Genomic DNA, 13,985 nt, shown 5'->3' on the forward strand with positions numbered 1-13,985 from the left:
GGTGTTGCTATCCTTTTTCATATATCATTACGTGCACAGATCATATCAAATCAGTGTGACACTAATAGATGATGGGTACTAGTTACGGTTGAAATTCACAATAGACAAATTATGTTGTTTAATATATATGGCCCTGTAAAACAGCAGTTGGAACAGTATTAAAATAAAATTGGCTTCCATTGATAATCCCAACATTATTGCAGCAGGAAATTTCAATCAATGGGGAGATCCCTTTGCTGATAAGAAATCTAAATGTAAATGTAACCCTGCAAAATCTCATTAGGCATTTCAATCTGCCATTGCCATTAGTCTATTATTTGATGTCTGGAAAACTTGTAATCCTGATACTTGGGAATTTACATTTTTCCTGTAATGTTATCACAACAGGTCTAGTATAGATTATATTTTGGTTACTAAACCCCAATTACCCTCCAGTCAGTCCTCAGAAATGGGCTCATTTTTTAAAATCTCAGATCATGTCCCTGGCTTATCTTCTTTTGATTTATCTCTTGCCAATTCTAAAACTGGGGGTTTGAAATTCACAAATTTTCTTTTATCAGACAATAATTTTATTTCAGAAGCTACTGCTTTTATCAATGAATTCTTTAAATTTAACAAACCCCCTGAAACATCCACACTTAACAATTGGGATGCTTTCAAGGGCTCTTTTCGAGCCTTCACTATAACTTATTCAGCTAAAAGAACAAAGGTAGCAAATGCTCAATATACTACATTATTAGAACAAATTAAAACACATTAGAACATACTTATTTTACTTTACCTCTAAATCTTCTTCTGTATTACCCTCAATAAACTCTGCACAATTGATGCCTGTAATATCCTCCTCAAAGTTAAATCACAATTTCATGGAGGTCAAAACAAAGCAGGCCAAATGTAGGCTAATTATTTAAAAACTTAAATCTGAACCTAATAACATTGGACCCACTCGAAATGAACTTAACAACAAAATTGATTCTTCTAAACCCCGTTATCAGCTTATGCTGATGATATTTTAATATATATGTCTAACCCTTTTTTCTCTTTAAATCCTTTCTTATAAAGAGTTCAAGTTATACTCCGATATCTCTGGTTATAAACAAAACTTCTCCCAAACTGAAATTCTAACATTAAAGCCCTCTTTTTTTTCTTGTTATCAATATATGTTTGCTGACACTAATTTAACCTGGCGCCCTTTGAAAAAATCAAATATCATGGTATTTGGTTTTTCTCTACTATTTCAAAAATAATCAGTAATGCTTTTAGTACTTTTAAACATAACATTCTGAAATTAATCTCCTCATGGTCTCCTCTTCACTTATCATGGTAGGGTAGGTTAGATGCCATCAAGATGGTGATTGTACCACATGTCCTTTATATATTGTCAATGCTACCTTTTAAAATACCTATTTTCTACTTCTCCCAGATAAATTCTATTTGTACCAAATTTCTCTGGAATAATAAGCATTTACATATTGCCATGTCTAAATTAGAAGCCCGAAGAATGAAGGCAATGTCTGCTTTCCTGATTTCAAGTTGTATCACTCTGCTTTTTTAATTTGACAATGTTATGCTCTAACTACTGATTTTCAGGATTCTCATATACCATGATGATTAGTATTTGAATGTACTTTAGTGAAGGATTTCTCAATAACTAATGTTATTTACAAGTCCAACCGCACTTTTATTTCGACAAACCCATTTCTAAAATATTCCCAACATTTGCTACATACAATATTTTTTGCAGGTTTTGATTTTTATCAATGTTTCCTTGCCTCTTATATTTGGTATAAAAATGTATTAGATTTAGATGCAAATCAATCTATTTCAAACATTGGAAGGAGAAGGGTATTATGTTAATTCATCATCTTGTACAACACAACTCTTTTGTTCCTTTTTCCCCACTTTCAATATAATCTACCAAGCTCTGTTTTACAGGAACTTAATCTGCTATCTTCTGCTCTTCAATCCTTTTTACTAACTAATTATTTCACTCCTCTCACAATTAATCACTAACACCCTTGTCACCATTACATAATATACTTCACAAATCTATATCCAACGCTGCTTATTTATATACCATGTTATTATCCCCAATTACTATTAGGTCCAAAATGTTTATTGATCTATTATGGGATTCTGACCTTTCTATATCATTCCCTAGTCAAAATTGGGCTAAAATATGGTTTAAAATATTTAAAATGTCTAAAATTGCACATATCATGCAATCTTTATTTTTTGTTTATAATAGAACTGCTATTACCCCTGAATGTATTTCTAAATTTGCTTCAACTTCTTCTACGTTATGTTGGTCTTGTTCTGCATCTACTGGTACTTAAATTAATTTGCTATTGTTCTCATATGTTTACATTTTAGGAAATAATTTGGTTAAAATGTTTACAAATTCTTCAATGTAATATTTGATTATCAATCCAGAATGTTTTCTGTGGGACTATGTCTCCTGATTTTGATCACCTTTCATCTAAACCAATGTTATTTGACCTTTTTTGGCACTTGTTTTTAGGGTTATACTTTCTTCTTGGAAATATATTTTTAAGTTGTCTATATCAACAAGGTGGAATTTTCTTTGTGATGAACATAGAATAGCCACGGTTTCATCATTATCCATACATCAGAATATTAAATCTGATTTATATTGGCCACCTTTCACTACATATCTCTCTTCTCACCTTTAACTTTTTAACCATTTTTATCTTCTTTCCTGCTATCTCTCTATAAACCTCTTTCTCCATTTTTCTTCCTTTTTCTTTTCATTTCTCTTTACTCCTTTTTCTTTTTCCCTCTTTATCCTTCTTTTCACTTCTTTCTTTCTATATAAAAATATATATGATCTATAGTCTTGGTGTTACAGTACTATTTTTCATATTCTTAGTAATCCTACTAATATTTCATCCTAATTGGTATTATTATATGTCCACTATGTATTACTATTGTTGATATTTCTTTTGTCTGACTTTTCAATAAAAAATATTTAACAAACAAAAGATAGGAAAAGCAGACTCAGTGCTGAATCATATCTTTGACCAGTAGAAGACAACAATGTAAACAATTCTGCAATCTGAGATTAAAAACGAGAAAGCTGGACTGAATATCGATATACAGAATATTGTCTGGCATAAATATGATTGCCCGAATTTGTATACAAAAATATAGCTCCACTGGGTGTAGATATTCTTTTATTAACTGTAATAATGAGTTACTTTTGTTAATGATATTTACGATTCAATATTTTTGTAAGACGATCTGTATGCCTTACTATCCTGGTACTATACCTAAAAGACACCTCTCGCACTACAGTAGCGTGCTGTGATTAGTCATACTTAAGACTGTTGCTGAACCTCTAAAATGACAACGATGGACAAAGACATTGTCAACGGCTATGTTCACTATATGGAAAGGAGATCAGGACAGTTTCAGTGACAAATAAAGTGTTCAAAAGAACTATAAAATAGTAAAGAAATGAGTCAATTTAAGATATGAACTTAACAGGATGGCGGTATTTTCAGAACCTTCCCTAAGACAGAAAGATTATGATGAACAGAAGGATTTTGATTAACAGTTTGCAATCTAATCCATTTGTAAGCCCACTTCCACTACAAAATGTGTCATATTAACCTTTTCAAGCCAGTGGGCTAATAACTTCAGTTAAAAAGGAGTTTACCTGCTGCACAACCAGGACATGCAATGGCCGAAGTTCCTACTGAGATGATAAGGAAAGGTCATTTACCTGTTTCAGTATGTGCCTAGAGAGACATCCTTTGCCGATTCAGAACCTTAGAATCATTCCGTGCCACCAGGCTGTACGTCAGAAATACCAAATATTATATTTTCCTAAAGAATAAGGAGTTTCACTTTTTTTCAAAACATATTGTTTTAAATGTAAATTACTAAAAGAAACTACATAAAAACTATAGCATTGCCAAGCTGAATTTGTTTTTTTTTCTACAATTGGCGAGCATATTTACAGAATGATTAGCCATCAGACACCCATCATTGTACGTCAATACTTTTCATGGCCAGGCTCGCCTATAAAGCAGGCTGAAAGTGCAAAAAACTGGCAAAATAGGTGACTGTGTGGGACTGTTTTATGGTCTTGCAGGCCGTTTAGTTTCATCATAGTACTACAGAAACTACCTGCAGAAATTCCAAATGCATGCAGCCTGCCATACCTGACTAAACACCTAGACAGAGGGTTGCACTACTAAATATTGTGTTCAAGAATATTGACATACAAGAATTTGTGGACAGAACATCCTGAGAAAAAAATATCGAAAGTTTAGTGCAAATAGGGAAGTATAGATTTACTATTTCTAACTCCCCATCTATGCCCCTTGAAGATGTATATCACTAAGCTACACATTTGTGAAGGTAGATATAGAATATACTGACTTACTATTCGATATTTTGGATTCAATATTTTGGCTCCACATATGCATGCCATGGCATTCTGCATTCCATATTCAGGGTGCACACCTAGACAAAGTGTTTTTACAAGTTCAAAACTTTCCTGATTTGCAAATGTAGGCCACTTCTTTAACTATCTGATTCACTAATGGGGGCCACCTTACTTTTGTTGCCTAGGCCTGATTTCTGTTCCAGTCCAACCCTGGTTCTTTTGACAGTCTTGGCACAGAAGAACAAAGGAAAACTTATTTTTTCACACATTTGCAACTTGTTTTGCAAGGCACGGTCAGGCAGTGGAGTATAATTCTAAAGTTGTGAATCTTTGGAGAATACGTCTCTGGAGAAGAGCAAGGGTGTATATTGAGGTGGCTTTTGTTGATAGAAACACACCTGCTAATCAAGATATAATAATATGTGGGTGTGGTGGGCTGGCGGTGACAGAGACAGACGATCAGGCTATCAGGGTCTTATGAGGGCTTTATTTTATGCTGTTGGATTGACAGTCATGGGCCTCAGAAAACAACAGAAAGAATTTAGGTTCTGACTGGTCTGGATGGCAAAACAAAGTTCTGGTCCAGCTGCAAAGGCCTCCTCTTGTGCTGTTATCCGGGCTGCCACGGGACCAGGATCCTCAGTCCGGGTCGACCATAAACAAAGAAAAGAAACCAAGGGTTAGGACGGTCGTCCTGTAATGTGTGAACAAGGGCCGGGAGTGAGGGACACCTGGTGCAGTTCAGCTGCTTTGGAGGGAGTGATAAAGTGCTCAGGGAGGGTTGCGGGTAAAGGCGGTGAGGACTATATACAAAGGGCTATCAGTACACGCGGTGTCACAGCGGCTGGGGGTTCCTTTTCCCTACCCACCCCGCAACTTTGCCCCGCACCTTCTCGAGCCACGCTCCTCCCCTGGGAACGTGGCCGGGCGGCTCGTGGAAACGTTGGCCTCCTGGCTTGTCGTGGTCCACTCCTGCTGTTCTCTCCTCGAGGGCTGCTGTCTCTCCGTACTCCCCGTCGTCACGATTCACCTTCCTCCGTCTCCACTCCGGTTCTCGGTTCTCCTCCTGGGAAACGCTGTCCGTCGTCTTCCGGGTTTCTCGGCATTTTGAAAGTCCTTCCCCCGTGACGTCGTCCAGGGGAGGGGTTGCGGCCCACTGAAACGCAGCGTTAAATGAACCTTGCCCTTTTTCTTGACTCCAGTCTTGCGGAGCGAAAGGAGCCCACTCGTCCGTCAGGAGGGTTTCCTCTGGTGGCTGTAAGGGGATAGAAGGAGGCAGAGAAGCGTCGGGTGACCAGCAGTTCCATGATGTCGTTACCGCCTCAGGTATGTCACCTGCCCCGTCACACTCCTCCCCCCCTTGCGTCTCCCGTTCGGGGAGAGGGAAGACACTGGACAAATAGTCGGCATTCCCATTGTCTTTCCCCTTCCTATGTTTAACTGAGAAAGCATAGGGTTGTAAAGACAGGAACCAGCGGAGGATTCTGGGGTTTAGGCTCCTGTTCTGATACATCCATTTCAACGGGGCATGGTCTGTATACAGAATGAATGGTTTCCCTTCCAAATAGTACTGCAGCTTGTCAACGGCCCATTTTATGGCCAGACACTCGCGCTCCACCGTAGGATACTTCACTTCTCGGGGAAAATGTTTTCAGCTAACGAAGAGCACTGGGTGTTCTAGGCCGTCCTCCCCTTCCTGTGACAGGACGGCTCCTAACCCGACGTCTGAGGCGTCGGTGGCAAGGATAAAGGGTTTGGAAAAGTTGGGGGAGGACAATACAGGCTGAGTTGTTATTATGGTTTTCAGTTCTGAAAAAGCTTTTACTGCTTTAGGGGCAGGAAGTAGGAGGTCACGAGGTTTTATGTTTTTACGGAGAAGGTCGGTAAGAGGGGCCGCTATTTCGGAAAATCGGGGTATAAACCTTCGATAGTACCCTATGAGTACCAAGAAGGCTCGCAGATCTCTTTTTGATTGGGGAAACGGTGTACCCTCAATGGCCCTTATTTTCTCTGCTTGTGGAGAGGTGGTTCCATCCCCTAAGACAAAACCCAGATAGTTCACCCTGTGGAACGCGGCTCGGGACTTCTTGGCGTTTATATGCAGGCCTGCCCGCTGTAGGGCGGTAAGGATCGTCTGAAGGTGTTGCAAGTGCTCTTCCCAGGTCTTACTGTATATGACAATGTCATCGAGATATGCCGAGCTAAATGAAGGATACGGTTGCAGGATGGTGTTCATGAGGCGTTGAAAGGTGGCAGGTGCCCCATGGAGCCCGAAGGGAAGTACAGTGAATTCAAATAGCCCCTCTTCAGTTATGAAGGCTGTTTTCTTTCGGTCTGCTTCTCTAAGGTGCACCTGCCAATACCCCTTGGTGAGGTCGAGTGTGGTAATAAACACAGCGTCTCCGAGTTTTTCTATAAGTTCGTCTACCCGGGGGATAGGGTAGGCATCAAAAGTGGAGATGGCGTTCAGTTCTCAGAAGTCCATACAAAAACGCCTTGAACCATCCGGTTTAGGGACCATCACTATAGGCGATGCCCAGTCACTCTTGGAAGGCTGGATAACCCCCAGGTCTAGCATGTCCCGGACTTCTTTCTTTATGGCGTTTCGTCGAGCTGCCGGAATCCTGTATGGTCGTTGTTTTACTCTTTTCCCTGGATGTGTCTCGATAGTGTGTCCCACCAGAGATGTCCTTCCGGGTAGGTCCGAGAATATATCAGCAAAGGGGCGTAGAGTCTCCTGTAGTTCTGTTTTCCGTCGAGTAGATATCTTGTTATTTTTTTTTTTTTTTTTTTTTTTTTTTTTTTGGAAAACCTTTATTTAACAGTATGCGCAGACAGATACGGGCCTACAACCCTCAGGCCGGCCTCGACAATAAAGGGCACATCAGCAAGCAATTATACGATTCAGCAGCATATCAGTACAAGCACGAATAGACCAGATTACGTTTATACACAATTGTGCCGCCGAGCGCCAGGATGATGAGGTTTAAGTTTTATAAAGTTTTGAAATAAGTCCATAGCAACAGGTCTGGAAGGATCCGAATCAGAGCAATGCAGTTAGGACTATAGTGGGCAACGATCATCAGAAGAGTCAGCAAGCATTATCCATAAGGTAATCAATCGCACTCAATGAAATCAGGATAGAAAAGAAGCATATCACATGACGATCCCCAAGCACTACCCACAAGTTCCCAATCCTCCCCTCGACCCCAGAAATAAGAAAGGAAAGAGCAAACGAGAAAGGTAAAGAGTAGAAAGGGAGAAGAGAAAGAGAGAAAAGAAAGAAAGGAAAAGGAGGCCCATAGAAAAAAAAAAAAACCAACAAGGAAATATACCCCCCACCCTACACGCATGCAGAGGCTACGGCCTACCCCCCCTAGCAGTGTGTCTGTCGCCCCAAAAGAGTACCCGAAATGTAGGAGAAGAGAAAGAGAAGAAAAAGAAAAAGAATGTCACGGTTGATCGGAGGAGGGCCAAGGATCTATTCAATACAAGCAAAATCGTTACCCGCGGTCACCCAACCCCAGGCCCCGACCTAACACCCTGCTACATGTACCTCCAACAGTCACAAGTCCCAGTCCCAGCCATATACGTATCAATGTGCAACAAGAAAAACCCCCTCCCTCAGCCTTGGCCCCTTCGAATCTGCAGTCCAACAGAATCCAATTGCAGTACAGCCAACCTGGACGGGATGGGCCACCATGGAGTCCGTTGCAGCAATCGAGGGGTAAGAGACAAGTCAAACTGGAGCGAAGCTCGATAGTAAAGGACCACAGAATGCGCCACTGCTATGCGGTGGCTAGTACAACAGGGAGCAGGACGATGCATAAATCCCAGAGTAGCGGCCGGCCGATGTACAGGAAGCAAGTCCAGGAGGACGCTCAGAAACGTGGCACCAAAGGACAAAGGAGATGGGCAAAACGGCGGCTGAGGCACAAGCTCCGGCCATACCAAGGGAGCAGGATTGTCAGACTCCTCCAGGGCAGAGCCGAGGAGTACCGCAGCGGGCACTGGGACACGTCCCCCCGTCACTGCCCCATACCTCAACTCGGGTGATCCACCGACAGTCGGCTGAAGATGTGGCTTAACATGCCGCACTGGAGAATCATCATGGCCAGCTGAAAAAGTCCGATCAAACCGGTCCTCCAAACCAGTGGCAGAGTCGCGGAAGGCCAACCACAGGTCCTCCAGAGCTGCCAGGATGTCGCGAAGCCCCAGCGGTGGATCAAGGATGGAGGGTGCTGATGCGTCCGCCATCTTAGGCAAGCAACCATCGAGCGCCCCGGGAAGCAAGCCCCCTTCACCGGCCATCGGTATCTGGAAGGTGATAAGCTCTCTGCGGGGCCCCGGCGGTGCAGGAAACGTGGAGGCAGCCGGTCGTGGAAGAGCTTCAAGGACAGGGGAATCTGTGGTGCAGGGAAACCCACCGGCGAGACCAGGGCTTCCGATGCGGAAGATGGCGTCCGCTGCTGTAGGCTGCAACAAAGAAGCGATCCCGGCCCTCTCCCAGCTGGGCCGGGATACAGTATACGGGAGCTGGATACAATGTTGCGAGCGGGGCGCGCTGGGCAGCCGAGCATGGAAAAGGCTGCTGTGAGAATCCCAGCGCCGCGCTCCAGATCCGGTGCACCGGCTCCTCCCTCTCCACAGCGGCCGCTGCTATCGTTGTCGCCGCCGGCCGTCCCCACTAAGCAATGGCCCGGCTGCGACCGCTTGGAAGGCCGGAATGGAAACCGGGGCCCAACTCCGCCGGGGCAGCTCCGTTTTCGACCGGAGTCAAAGTATCGTGGTCAGGAACGTGGCGCAGGTACGCGTAGGGCTCGGAGGTGCAGGATTCTTGCCAGGATATCGACGAAGGGCGAAAGGGTCGGCGGAGCCGAAGAGCTAGGCGGCCATCTCGGCTGCAGGCTAGGCTCCTCCCCAGATATCTCGTTATTGACCATCAGCTCTTTTATCGTGGAGTCCTGTCTGGGCACAGTGGGTATAAGTAAGTGCGCACTTTTGGGAGGAGGTCCTATCCACTTTTTCAAAAGATTTATGTGATAGGTTTGGGTCTTAGTGGGAGATATCCGTAGTCGATAAGTAGTATCTCCAAGCGTGTCCAGAACCTCGTAAGGACCCATCCACTCGTTTTTATTTTTACTGGCATGGGAGGGCAGGAGCAATAATGCCCAATCCCCTACCTTTAGTCTACGGAGCTTCGTTCCACGATCGTAATACTTCTTTTGTTTCATCTTTTGTTGTTCCAGATTAGAGTAGGCCAAGGTCCGTAGTTTCCCCAGTTTAGAGCGGAGTTGGTGAGTATACTCCAGTAGGGATTTTTGTTCCTCTTCTTCTTCTGTTTCCCAGACGTCTTTGGTCATCTCCAATAAGGACCTAGGATGTCGTCCGTACAATAGTTCGAAGGCTGAACAACCTAAACTGCTCTGTTTTTGGGCCCGCAATACATACAAGGCCAAAGGTAACAGACGATCCCATTCCGGCCCCTCCGCCGTAAGCATCTTCTTCAGGGTTGTCTTCAAGCTTTGGTTGTATCTCTCAACGAGTCCATCTGTTTGCGGGTGATAAACCGAGGTCCGTAGGTGGCGTTTTGCAGACTTCCTTCATTAGTTTGGACGTAAAGGGGGTGCCCTGGTGCCCTGGTCGGTTAGGATCTCTTTAGGAAAACCGACCCTGGAGAAGAGCTCTACGAATTTCTCTGCGATATGGGCCGTCGTCGAGGTTCTCAACGGGACAGCCTCAATGAACCTTGTAGCATAGTCGACAATGCGTATAAATGACCTCTGGACGATTTCGGCAGTGGTCCAATCAATTCCATTCCTACTCTTTCGAACGGTGACCCAATGGTCGGTAAGGGCTGTAGCGGAGCCGCAGGGGGGCGATGTACGTTTTTTCTCTGACATATCTCGCATTTTAGGCAATAATGGTAGACGTCCTTGTAGATCCCGGGCCAGTAGAAATAGCGTACAATATTGTCGGTGGTTTTCTCTTTGCCGCTGTGGCCGGCCGTGAGGTGGGCATGTGCGAAGAAAAGGACCTGCTCTCGGAAAGACACAGGGACTAACAACTGAGGATTCTCTCCCTCGGCCCCCTCCCGGTATAAGAGATCGTTTTTTATCATAAATCGTGGGTACTTATTGGTCCCCTGAGTTTGAGATACATGGGCGCTTTCCCAGGCATTAAGTAGGGTGGGGTCATTGGCCTGAGCGAAGCGAAAGCTGCGGTCCAGGACTCATGGCTCTGGAGACAGGAGAGCCGCCACGGCGTCCCTACCTCTCACAGGGGAAGTGACCATAGACCTTTTAAACAAAGAGAGGAATTCTGGATTGTCCACCCCCAGTATCACATCCTCGGGTAGAGATTCCACCAACCCCACCTTTACCGTACAGGGATGTTTGTCAACTGGTTGTATGTTTACCTGAGAAAGAGGGTAGGGCCTAACATCCCCATGTACGCAGCGGATGTGAACCACTGCGTCGTGTACATACTGGTTAGGGAGGACTAGCCTTTTTCGTACTACCGATTGACGGCACCCTGAATCTAACAGTGCTCTTACAGTCCTACCGTTCATCCGTAGACTCACATAAAAGGAGGTCCCCATTTCCGCTGAATACAGCACTGTTCTGGGTAGGTAGCCGACCTCCATCAGCTCCTCGGTTGTTCGCTTCCTACGGCACAGGCAGGCAATGTGACCCCATTCTCCACATTCGAAGCATTGAGGCCCTCGGACAGGAGGGCCCTCTATCCGTACAGGTCTGAGTCTAGGTGGTTCTGGCAAAGCTTTCGATTTCTTTTCCCCTTTCATGGGGTTCGGTCCTTTCATCACCTTCTCGCCTTCCCACCCTACGGTCTTGGGCTGTGCCCTGGTGTAATTCGCGGCCATCTCTATGGCTTGTTCAAGGGACAGTCCCTGGTGCTGTTTCAGCCACCTCTGAGTGGCGTACGGCAAGGCCTCCATAAACTGCTCAAGGTAAATCTTGGTCATTACCTCGTCTTTCGTGCTGGTCGCCGCTGACACTGCACTGATTGCCACCAAAGGCATCATCCTCCACAGCCAAATGACCATGAAAAGGCAAGTTAACGCAGTCGCCTACTCCTGCTTCAACACACATTGCATGATCCGCAGAATCTTTTTATGGATTCCAACCAACAGCAAAAAGACCATCACTCAGGCCCTCATCACCAACCACCTAAGCTATGGCAATGTCCTCTACACCGCATCTCCACCCAGCTCATCAGGAAACTCCAGACCATACAGAACAAAGCAGCCAGACTTATCCTGGACCTCCCCAAATTAACCCACAACACCCTCCACCTGAGAGACCTCCACTGGCTCCCCATCCAGAAAAGATGCCAGTTCAAGATCCTCACGCATGTCTACAATGCGCTCAATGACCTAGGACCTGCCTTCCTCAACCATTGACTGAACTTCCATCATCCGGCTAGACACCTGCGTTCCTCTTCACTTGCCCTCGCTCACACCCCTCACATCTGTTGTAGCGGCAGCGGTTGCCACTAATCACTGTCAAAACCTGGAACGACCTTCCCCTTCAGCTCCGTACAGCCCCTCACCGGTAGACATCAGAAAGAGACTCAAGACCTGGCTCTTTGACTGAGACACTGCCCAAATACTTCGAGGGGAGGCAGTGTTGCGCTTTACAAATGCTGTTTGTTTGTGTTTGTGTTTGTTTTAAACATAATTGTGTACATTTATTTGTGTTTTCACTTTGAGGGAATGGATAACCAATAACTTACAACAAATAAATCAAATACCTGTACAGTCTCTGACAGGTTTGATATGTGCCTAACATGCATTCTCTCCAGGTACGTTTGAGGCAGACGGTGCATAACTTGCCCGTCTCAAGGATAAAGTTGGTAATTTGGTCGACCTGTGCTTACCTGAGGGCTAAAGCAAATCTACTGGGTCTTAATCAGGGACAACCCTGCTAACCCACATGAATAGCCCAAGGAAGGCCATGTCCAATAAATTTATTACCAGTGGTTCCTGAGGGTTGTGACTTCAGTTTGCAGAGGAGTGTATGTGCAGCATAAAGCCAAGTGTGGCCTACATAGGTTCATTGTCCCCATCCACGTCAGGTCAGGGGTGTGAGGTTGCCTCCCAAGGTTTACACCTGTCCAGCACTTACTGCCCTGTGTAAGTTGTTGCAACCTCCGGTTTCCCTCAGAGGAAGAGAGAACTTGCTGCCACCATTAGCTGCTTCTTAAGTTAGTCCCTGGCTCATGACAATGTTCAGACAATTGTAGGCCTCAGTCAGGCCTTGTTCTGCAAAATCAGAGCTGCAATAGTTACAGAGAGAGAGCAGATCCCACCCAGACCACCATTGTTTTGTTAGGTCATTGGGTGGCATGGAGGTCATCATGCTGACACTGCGGGAAGGAGGTGAGCATTATCCAAAGTAATCCCAAAGCCTAATGGATGGTGTTTCCCTTCCCGCAAAGAAGGTCTGGCAGACCAGAGAGAAACTCTCAGAAGAGGAAGGTATAATAGTCTGCTTATGGACAACTAGTGCTTTCTGAGAAGACTTTTATGAAGCAATGACCTTACTGATGGGGTTTTCTACTTTATCATCTCAGGCGACCGTTGACTGGTCTGATTTCCTGTCGAACCTGTGGATGTTAGACCAGGAAACCTACAGTTTGTTGTGAAATTGAAGCAACCAGGTTTCCACTCCACTTTGGAAGACCATCTGGACTAGGAAGACGCAGGGAATTTGCTCTTTTGCCCGAAGGTTGTCCATCTGCTCTTTGGGGTCGGGATAAGGTTTCAGGAAATGGTTGAATTGTTTTCCACCTGGGATTATATTTGCTTTAATACTGTTGAACGTCTGCAGATAAAAACATTTTTTCAGGTGAGCTTGCCAAAGGAACTGAGGTGCAAGTGTGATGGTCGGCCTCAGGTTTATGGCACCAAGGCTATCTTTTGGCAGAATAAATGGAAGGATCTTTCTAAGTAATTTTAGTGTGTAGAAAGATATGGATGTGACATGGTTTATGTGGCTTTCAAAGGAAAGTATTGAGTCAAACGTGACTCCCAAATTCTTTACCTTATTCGTAGGAATAGGTAGCGAGCCCAGCTCCGAAGGCCACAAAGCAGGGGACCAGAAATTAGTGTGGCTGCCAAAGAGTAGGACTTCAGTTTTACTGGAATTCAGTTTCAGACAGTTAGTGGCCATCCAGTCCCCCACCTGGCGGAGACAGGTATGGAACTGTGCTGCTGTGTCTGAAGGTGAACCTGTCACTGAAACCACAATCTGGGTATCATCGGCATAAGAGATAGCAGAGAAACCCAGAGATCTGATCTGATTAGCCTCTCCAGAGGGGCAACGTAAATATTAAAAAGGGTGGGGATCAATGAAGATCCCTGTGGTACTCCACATGGCAATGTAAAGTTTGGCAACATGAATTCCGCAAGAGCCACAAACTGTTCCCTGCCAGACAGGAATGAACTAAGTAAAGCAAAAGCTTTTTCTTTAATGCCAATCCTCTCCAGGACTTCCAATAATTTTTGATGATTAACAGTATCGAATGCGGCAGAGAGGTCAAGCAGCAC

General features: G+C 44.7%; 1 protein-coding gene and 1 long non-coding RNA gene across 3 annotated transcripts in view; one reads left to right on the plus strand and one right to left on the minus strand.

Moving 5' to 3' along the window:
* Positions 1-13,985, plus strand: part of LOC146789390 (uncharacterized) — a 245,062-nt gene that overhangs the window by 184,893 nt on the left and 46,184 nt on the right. The gene's annotated exons all lie outside the window — the stretch shown is intronic.
* Positions 1-13,985, minus strand: part of HACD1 (3-hydroxyacyl-CoA dehydratase 1) — a 194,344-nt gene that overhangs the window by 167,864 nt on the left and 12,495 nt on the right. The gene's annotated exons all lie outside the window — the stretch shown is intronic.

The sequence above is a fragment of the Triturus cristatus genome, chromosome 10 (assembly GCF_964204655.1).
Source record: "Triturus cristatus chromosome 10, aTriCri1.1, whole genome shotgun sequence".
NCBI lineage: Eukaryota > Metazoa > Chordata > Amphibia > Caudata > Salamandridae > Triturus > Triturus cristatus.